The sequence below is a fragment of the Jaculus jaculus genome, chromosome 4, assembly GCF_020740685.1.
Source record: "Jaculus jaculus isolate mJacJac1 chromosome 4, mJacJac1.mat.Y.cur, whole genome shotgun sequence".
Classification (NCBI taxonomy): Eukaryota; Metazoa; Chordata; class Mammalia; order Rodentia; family Dipodidae; genus Jaculus; species Jaculus jaculus.
The window spans coordinates 53,250,619-53,261,418 of NC_059105.1; positions in this window are offsets into that span (position 1 = coordinate 53,250,619).

Here is a 10,800-nt window from a genome sequence, read left to right on the forward strand (position 1 = left end):
TTTAGAAATGTTAAAAAGTTTCTGAGCATCAAAGAAAAATAAAATGCCTAATGAATCCGAGGTGTTTCTGGCAACACTCACCTGTGTTACAATGTGCACCGTCACTATAGACTCAGTTCTGAATGAACAACATGGGCACGTTGCACTACCTGGGCCTTCAAGCCACCTCAGACCAAGAAACACTGCCTGAGGCATTTTGACTCATCTTTGAGATTATTGTTTGTCACAAATTGTGGTGTTCTCATTGAACATACAAAATGTTCTGCTCTATAGAAACATAATGGTTTCATTATAAGAAACAAAGCTTTAAATATTTTCCTGTCATTCTTCAGCATGTATCAAACTAGTATTTTTTTGTATTGTATTATATTAGAATGTTAGATTATAGATATTATTGTTTAAGTTAATAACTTGAGTTTGATAAAAAGAAATCAATTGAATTTTGCTTTGGATTAGAACAGAAACTCCAAAGTTTTTATAAAGACACTAAATATACTTCTGCCATTTGGCACTCTGTTTTTATGCAAAATGGAGTTCTCAGTATAGATTGCTTATAAAATAAAAACCTTAACTTTGAAAAATGTTTGAATGCTGTATGGTCCTATAGTTTGAAGTATTCAGCAAGATTAATTGTCAATATTTAATTCTTGGGCTGGAGAGATGGCTCAGCAGTTAAGGCATTTGCCTGCGAAGCCAAAGGACCCTGGTTTGATTCCCCAGGACACATGTAAGCCAGATGCACAAGGGGCACATGCATCTGGAGTTCATTTGCAGTGGCTAGAGGGTCTGGCATGCCTATTCTCTCTATAACTGTGTCTCTCCTCCTGCTTGCAAATAAATAAATAAATGATATAAAAATGATTTAATTCTTTATGGAAAAAATAAACAAGCATATCTATCTTATTCATATTTGAATTTGACATTTTGACTTTAAGATTTATATGTATAATTGTATAGATGATGAAGTTCTATACAAACAAAATTATTTTAAGATAAATTTCTTTATGACTTGTTATAAGCAAATATGTAATTTGCATATTTGTTTTATTCTTTTATGCTAAAGTAATATGGAAATTTCTTGAGAGAATAGGGTCATTACTGGAAAACATTTAATAAATACTGTTCTAGGGCTCCTTGATGATTTAAAAAAAATATTGACAACATCTATACTTACAGACAATAAACCATAATAATTCCCTTCCATCCCCCAGTTTCCTCTTCACACCCTCACTCTCCATTATATCCCCTCCCTCTCTCGCTACCTCTTCCACAATGGACCCTGAGCCTTGAAGGGTGTGATAGAGATATTTCAGTGCTGGACACTCGTCTGTCAATTCTCCTCAGCACTATGTTGCCTTTTTGGTCATCCCATTGGTCACCATCTGGCTGATTTTTTATTCAAGGACTTCTGGGTCTGGAAACTAGATCAAGTCTGGGATTGACTGAGGGGGTCCTGACTGTCTTTATGACTCAAGTCAGAGGTTTGTTCATCTCACACAGGGCTTTGCTGCTTATATAGACATGACTCTAGTAACTTTCTATCTGTTATCTAGGAACATCATACTGTACATGGTTATGCCATACCATACCACACCAATGCCCATAGCCATACCATACCACACCATACCCATACCTTTACCATACCATATCACACCATACCATATCATACCATAGCAATACCAATACCCGTATCCTACCATGCCATACCATACCGTACCATACCACACCACACCTATATCCTTACCATATCATACCAATACCTATACCATTCCACACCACATCATTCTATAGTAGCTCTCATGGTAGTTATGTGTGAGCTTATTTAAGTTGCCATAAGAAAAGAGGCAGAACTCACCATGGCTTTGGTGGCTCAGTGCTGCTTCTTGGTTCATTATTTCCATAGCTGTCAGCTTTCTCCATTCAGTGACTACTATTCCTATTGACAGCTGTGAGCAATAGACCAACAGTATTTTAGAGCTCTTTAAGGATACTGGAATTCCTCTCAGAAAGCTATCATTGAAAGACATGTCTTCAGGACACAGCCAGTGTGAGCAAGCATGTACTAACAAATTTGCTGTAACATTTCTATTTCCAGTGCCTCTGAATCCCTTACTCTGCCTTTAACCAAGGAAGGCCTGTCATTTTTCACTTCTTTGTTGTGGAGCAATCTTTGGTCATTGTTTCATTACCCCCAACAACTGCAGTCTTTTATGATCTCCTGAGCGTCAACATTAAATGCAGAATATTTACCATGATTATTCCACACCTTAGTATCCAGTCTAACACATTTCTAACTCACGTTTGGAGCCTGCTAAAACTTGAGGAGTGGTGTGGGTGGGTCTTGAGGACACCTCAGTGTTGCCTTTCTATCTGACTCAGAGATGCTGCTAGTTGCACCAGGCAATTCAGAATTAATGAGGAAGTCAGGGGTGGTAGTATAGTTTCAGCTCAAATACAGTTGGGTGGAGACCTAAAAGAGTCCATCTTATATTTTGTGTCTGACGGCAGGGAAAAAAAAAATGGATGGACCATTGTAGAAAATATTAAGGGGACTTTGAAGGGAATCCAATTTTAGCATAGTGTTTGGGAAATTTTGTGGAGGAATCTCAGGTGCTCAAAAACAAAACAGATTTTCTTAGACATAATAAATTCACTTTTGTAGAGAGCACTCAGGGTGAGGTGTGCCTAGTGCTTTTAAGATGGCAGCTTATGTGTGGCTAGTGCTTATTTTTATGTGTATTTGTATGATTATTGTTTTTTATAGCTTTGAGAATCATATTCTACAGTACCATGTAAAATTGTAATGCCATAAATAAGTCCACAATCAGGAACAGAAGTGGAACTGTGAAAATATAGCTCAGAGGAAGCACTGGGTGGGGTCTAAGATCCTTTTGAATTCTTTAGTAGCTTTTGGTCCATTAAGTGATAATGTGATGCAAACTACTTTTTTTTTTTTTTTTTTGGTTTTTTGAGGTAGGGTCTTACCTTAGCCTAGGCTGACCTGGAATTCTCTATGGAGTCTCAGGGTGGCCTTGAACTCATGGCAATCCTCCTGCTTTTGTCTCCTGAGTGCTGGGATTAAAGGAATGCACCACCACACCTGGCCAAACTACTTTATTTTTAATGTTTATGACTTACTTCTTTTTAATTTTTAAAAAATACTTTATTTTTATTTATTTGATAGAGAAAGATGGAGAGAGAGAGAGAGAGAGAGAGAGAGAGAGAGAGAGAGAGAGAAAGAGAGAGAGAGAATGGGCATGGCAGGGTCTCCAGCCACTGCAAATGAATGTCAGACACCTGCGCCCCCTTGTGCATCTGGCAAACATGGGTTCTGAGGAACTGAACCTGGGTCCTCTGGCTTTGCAGGCAAATACCTTAACTGCTAAGCCATCCGTCCAGCCATGGCTTGCATCTTTTGTTCTTCTTTGCATCTATGTGCATGGGTGGTGTGTGCACATATTTGCATATATGTGGGTTCACATGTGTATACTTGTACAAGGAGGCCAGATGTTGACATTGGCATCTTTCTTGATCACGCTTCACTTTATTTACTGAGGATAGGTATCCCACTTGAACCCAGACTTGCCAATTATGGTAGTTATGCTTGCCTACATGATCCTGTCTTTGTCCTTTGAATGCTAGGATTGCAGGTAGGCCACCATGTTCACGAGATGTTTATGTTGGTGGGAGTGATCTCAACCCCAGCCCTCACACTTGCTGAGAAAATGTTTTATTCCTTGAGCCACTGTCTTAGCCATTTGGCTAATTCCTTAATTACCTAAAATAAAGATACCTTACAAAATATTTGTTTAGTTTTTATAACAAAGATATTCATTTATGTATGAGTGATAATAGAAATATACAACACTAATAAAATACCGTTTAATCATTTAAGCATAACTCTGGCAAAGCTCAGATGATCCATATACTTTCTTTTTTAAGCATAAAATATTTATAAGGATTTTTAAAAAATTTATTTCAAGCCTAATAATTTTTTTTAAGAGAAGTAAACTGAAAAGCCTAGCCTGAGAGATGACTGAGCTTAAAAAAACAAACAAGAAATCTGTTTACTTCTCTATATCCCTGGGCTATTTGGTTATAGTTATATCACTTCAAAAGCTCAGGCAATATCCCAATGGTTTTCATGTATTTAGAAGTTGAGCTCAATAGTTAGATGGAGGCCTACGAAATGAGATTGGAAATTGTTTTCTGTGATAGTTAAAGTATTAAACTTCCAAGTATGCATAACAATAATGATTTTATATTCTCCAGTCTATCTAGAATACTAAAGAAGACATGTAAAAGTCTCTAGCAACCCAGGTGAGTGTTTAGATAAGAAAATGGAATAAGAGTAATCTTGTGTTCTTTAAAACTGGTGAAAATGGCTTGAAAAACCTGACAGAAAGGCTCATCCACTGGAGCAAAGCAGAAGGAATTTTTGAAGAGGAGCTGGGATATTTTTGCGGCATGAACAAGGCCTTCGCGGTGGCGTGAGGAATAAGTTGGGGCAGCAGGTAGAGGATAAAAGAGAAAACTGCAGAATGGGAAGTTATAGGAAAGGAATGGGGTGAGCGAACCTTAAAGTTGGAATGTTGTCAGATAACTCAGTGCACTGGCTATAAGCTGTTACCCAAAAGGAAGATTGTATGGACAAAATAATAGTAATAAAAATAGTTTAGAGCTGGGCATGGTGGCACACGTCTTTAATCCCAGCATTCGGGAGGCAGAAGTAGGAGGATCGCCGTGAGTTCAAGGCCACCCTGAGACTGCATAGTGAACTCCAGGACAGCCTGAGCTATAGAGTGAAACCCAACCTCAAAACACCAAAAAAAAAAAAAAAAAAAGTTTGGGTATATATATTTCTCTGTTCAGTTAACAGAATAAAAGAAGAACTGATGTCATGGATGCTCAACAGAACTTCATCTTTTGTCTTATGATGTAGACAGGACTGACTGCTTCATTTTGGGCTTTACAACCATAGAGAATATAGGTTGACACTATTTCTAAGTGTAAGCCTAAGGTCAATCATTTTCTCTTTCAACTGGTATCGAGAAAACTGCTAGATTTTTAAACATTTGCTTTTCATCTTGTCCTTCTTGAGTTGTTTACTTTTCCTTGTAGGAGCACACTCTTTCCTAGAACCAGTTTTCCTTGATGGAGCCACATGGTTCTAGTAACTAAAAAATACCTTCTGAAGCATCACTACCTCATTGGCTTGTCATTGTATGTGTCTCCATGTGCTGTCTCTATCTTTTTCACAGTAAACAAGATTGTTGGAGTAAGCAAGAGATTATGGTGTAGGAGAAACAATTAACTTTCTGTACTAGATGCAACTAATCCACAGGAATTCAATGAAGAAAAGAGAACTACTGGAGAGTCCCTTGATCTGCCTCAGGCCTTTTCTTGCCTATCTCCTTTGCTCAGATCTGGACTTCACTAATAAGTTTCATAGATACTGTAACTATGAGGGCTAGGGAGAGAACTCAGTTGTTAAAGAAACTTACTTGCAAGTTTGTCAGCATGGGTTAGATTCCCTAGGATGGATGTAAAGCCAGAATCATAAAGCTGCACATGCATCTGGAATTTGTTTACAGTGGCAGGCCCAGCACACCTATATTCTCTCTCTTTCATAAATAATTTTTTTTTAAATTTTTTATTTATTTATTTGAGAGCGACAGACACAGAGAGAAAGACAGATAGAGGGAGAGAGAGAGAATGGGCGCGCCAGGGCTTCCAGCCTCTGCAAACGAACTCCAGACGCGTGCGCCCCCTTGTGCATCTGGCTAACGTGGGACCTGGGGAACTGAGCCTCGAACCGGGGTCCTTAGGCTTCACAGGCAAGCGCTTAACCACTAAGCCATCTCTCCAGCCCAATAATTTTTTTTTTAAAAAAAGAACTATAGGAATGGAGCAGTGGTTAAGACACTTGCCTACAATGACCAATGCCCCAGGTTTGATTCACTAGTATCCATATAAAGGCAGATTTACAGTGGCACATGCATCTGAGTTTGTTTGCAGCAGCTGGAGGCTGTGGTGTGCCCATTCTCTCTCTGTTTCTGCTATCTCTCTGCTTGAAAATAAATGAATAAAATTATTATGAATAGGATTTGAAAGAAAAATAACTTCATCACTATCAAAGGATAACATTCTTAGTAATTATGTTAATTATTTCTTGTTTTTTTGGAATTAGATAAACATTTAACATGATGGGGGTGTTTAGAAAGTACATGGCATGGCTGAAGTCAGTGCTGTAGCTTCCATTGATATACTCTCACTGTTAACAATTATACAAATGGTAAGTCAATATTAGCATTTTATTTACCAACTTTTCAAGCAAAATCACTAATAAGCTTTATGCATTGTACCTAATGACAACACTTATTTTCATAGCACTTGTATTTCTTATGGGAACATAAAAAAGATTTAATGTCCACATACACCTTTGTGATTTGCTTATTTTACACTGTGTTGTAGTCAGGTTTGCATTGCTGGCAGAAATCACCTGATCAAGAGCAACTTGTAGAAGAAGAAAAGGTATATTTTGGCTTACAGACTTGAGGGGAAGCTCCATGATGGCAGGGAGAAATGATGGCATGAGCAGGTGGACATCACCTCCTGGCCAACATCAGATGAACAACAATAACAGGAGAATGTGCCAAACACTGGCAAGGGGAAACTGGCTATAATACCCATAATCTCACCCCCAACATTGCACCGCCTCCAGAAAGCACTAATTCCCAAATCTCCATCAGCTGCGAACCCAGCATTCAGAGCACCCAAGTTTATAGGGGACACGTAAATCAAACCACCACACACCATATACCTGAAAACCATTTAAAAATTCCTTTTTGAAAAATATCCACAGTAGGTATGTCTATTTCCTTAAGTTTATTTATAAGAAAACTTAGAGAACATCTCAGAAAATGAAAATCTGTTCTTTACATAATCATTTTAATAAGGTGAAAAATCTGTCTCATAAACCAATAACCATGTCAGAGATGACTAGCCTAGCTTTTGTAGATTTGGCAAGGAAATGAAGTGACTGCTTATCTCTGTTACATTTGATAACATTATATTTTATGAATTAAGAAGTGTATTCAGTATATAATTCTACTATAATAGAAATTCTTATTAATCATATTTTATAACTTTTCAGAGATAATCACATATTCTTTATTCCTTATTTCTTTGGTAAAATCTGCTTTTCAATTTCAAAAAATATTCTGAATGCTCTGATTTCCAAATACAAAGAAGAATGCAACCTATATTCTATAATATCTTTAACTGTATTAAAATATTCATCTTATATCTACTCAAAGTATTGGGATTGTGAAGTACTGACAACTCCAAAATGAAGACTATCTGACCTGGATGATAGAATAAATATAATCAGAGTAAATGTGACACTAAGCTTCTCTAGCTTCTTGTAGTTAAAGCCACCTTTACTAATTCTGACTTGGTTTTCTCCTTGCAATACTAAATCCTCTTTCTAAAGTTACCTGGAAACTTACAGTATTCATTGTCTCATTTCTTTTAATTTTATACTCTTTTTTTTTTTTTTTTTTTTTTTTTTTGAGTCAGGGTCTCACTCTAGCTCAATAACCTAGGCTGAACTAACTGGAACTTATTCTGAAGCCCAGGCTGGCTTCAAACTCTAGGACATCCTTCTCCCTTAGCCTTCTGAGAGCTGAGATTAAAAATGTGTGCTACCACACATTTACTTAAGACAAGGTGCCACAGATCCAGGGCCATTTTGTGGGGAATGAATTCAGACAAACAGTGGTGAGTTTGACTGAGTGAGTGATCAGAAAAGAAGCACATTTCAGTGTTGGTCAGAGCTCAGGATTTCAGGCCACCAGGAGATGTCGCTATTGTGTACAGAATGCGCCAAACAGACCATGCCAGTAACTTTTGCATGGTTTCAATGTGCCTCACCTAATCTTGCTAAATTTCCTCTGGAGCTCAATGGAAAAAAAAAAAAAAAAAAACACTGGTGAAGCATTGTTTTCAAGTTGACAAGGCTCTGAAAAATTACTACATTCGCTGGATGGGCATGCCAGTCATACACCCACTGCTTTTTATTAAAAAAAAAAATAAGCTACATTGACAGAAAAATTCCACCTCCATTAATAATCGTGTATGGTGCTAACTGGATGTTAATAACCACACACAATATCTATTTTGCTTCTACTGAAAGAGATTGTCTATCATATGTAACTTTAGCAGATACCATTAAGAAAATGCAGACTGCTTTACAAATGCCTATGATTTAAAGCAGAGAAGATAAGCTGCCAAATGTACATTTTAATTTTAAATTTATGTATGTCACAAATAAAATATATTCTCAAATGATACTTAAATCTGTTAAATTTGAGTTCTTTTTATAATAAAGTTGCTGTTCACATTATGGTAGTTTGTATTATGAGACATACAAGAGAAATTTGCCTCAATCCTGTGAGGCCATTTTCTTGTTTAGGCAAGAAATCAGGATTGGTGGAGAGGCTTGTTCATGGCTGAAGGATTTTCCTTGACATGTTTATTTGAGGAACAAACAATGAGGGCAGGAAGTAGACATGAATTAGATCCCAGGTGACTAAAAGGCTGAAATAGAAAGGTGCTTGTGTTCTGAACAGCTGGGCTTGATTCAGGTCACTGGCTGGCTTGACAGGCAGGATATCAAAGGCATGGCAATTAGGCAACATCAGTAGTATTTCCAAAGAGTTATTTATTTTTCATGAAATGTTTTGCTATTTTGCCCTTCTATTCATTTAGTCCTACATCAAAGTCTACCTTCAGTACATGTGTTTATACACTGAGAGAGAATGACTTGTTTACTGTCCTTGAGGCTCTGAGTTCAACCCCCAGAAAGGGAAAGATCTGAAGAGAATGACTCTTGTCTACATCTTTCTGGTTTCATTAAATTTATCAACATGGTCTCCTTGAAATTAAGAAAATCTCACTTTATAGCACTTTATATCTAGCCCATGCTTGTCAAATGCCCATGGTGTGCCAGGTACCATTCCAAGGTGTTGGCATGACTTATTTCCTTTTGACAAATCATGAAGTGGCTTCTATTAGTATTCTTATTTTACAGATAAAGAAACTGAAACACAGCTAGTGTTGGTAAATTATCTAAAGTAACTGTGCTAAAGAGAATCTGAATTGGTATTCAAACTCAATAAATATGGCATTACATAGCTGTTTTATCTACACTGTTCCATATTGCTTCTCTGAAAAGTATGAAATAGATTTGGTTGTGAATACAACTCTGTTGTAAAGTTTGTTATTTAAATTTTCTGCTAAGAGTTAAGAGGAAGTAGAAGGCTTTCACAATCCTTCTTAACCAGGCAACAAGGATAAAATAAATGTATCTTGTTAAATCTAGGCACTGATGTTAGTTTTCCTCCTGGTAATCACTTACCTTGACTATTCAGAAGGCAGGGAACATTTCACCTTACTTCAGTATATAATTCCTTTACTGATTGACTGACTGATTGATTTTTTTTAATTTTATCAAGCAGAGGTATTAAAAGTGAGAGGTAGGGAGAAGAGAGACAGACAGAGAGAGTGGGTGTACCAAGGCCTCACCCATTGCAAATGAATTCCAGACTCATGTGCCACCTTGTGTATCTGGTTTTACATGGGTATTGGGGAAATGATCTCTGGTCATTAGGCTTTGAGGATAAGTGCCTTAACTGCTGAGCCATCTTTCCAACCCTAAGCCACACACACACACACACACACACACACACACACACACACACATATGAAAAAGAAAGAGAGAGAGAGAGAGAATGGGTATTACTGCCACTACAAACATGCTCCATCTGGCTTCACATGGGTATTGGAGAACTGAACCTGGGCCAGCAGGCACTCCAAACAAGGTCCTTTAATCACTGAGCAATTTTCCCAGCTCCCCTAAATTTTTTCTCAAAAATATTTTTATTTATTCATTTGTAAGTACAGACAGAGAGAAGAGAGACAAAGAAAATGGGTACTGCAGGGATCCCCCAAAACTACAGCAAACTCCAGATGAATGTGCCACTTTGTACACCTAGCTTTATGTGGGCACTGGAGAAACAGGTCATTAGGCTTTGTAGGCAAGTGCCTTAACTGCTAAACCATCACTTTAGCCCTATAATTCCTTTTTTTTTTTTTTTTGAAAAAAAGATATTTGTTAATTAAAGGATCATTAGGTCCTAAATCCCATTGGATATACATATATTTATTAATGTACATTAATGGTACGAAATGATGGGTTTTACTATGGCATTTCATTATGACATTTCATGAATTATGTAAAGTACTTTGATTGTTATTTACCACACCTTCATCATTACCTACACTTGTCTCACTGCCACTCCTCCTCTTCATATTCCCTAATAGTTCTTTTCATGCCTTTAACTTTTTTTTTTTTTTTTTTTTTTTTGGTTTTTTGAGGTAGGGTCTCACTCTGGCACAGGCTAACCTGGAATTCACTATGTAGTCTCAGGGTGGCCTTGAACTCACCTACCTCTGCTTCCCGAGTGCTGGGATTAAAGACATGTGCCACCATGTCCAGCTCAACATTTTTTTAATAGATTCCAAATATGAAAAAAATACATGATACTTATCCGAATCTTATTTCATTTACAATGATTTCCCTTTTGAGATGGGAAAGGATTTGATCTATTTTTCTATTTTTATGAATGATAGTGTCAATTTGAAAGGCTGGGGTTGTGGTGGATATTTTGGCCATAGAAAATTGCAGAAATTTTTGCTCCATACATAAGTACATAACTTGGGATTAAATGCAATAAC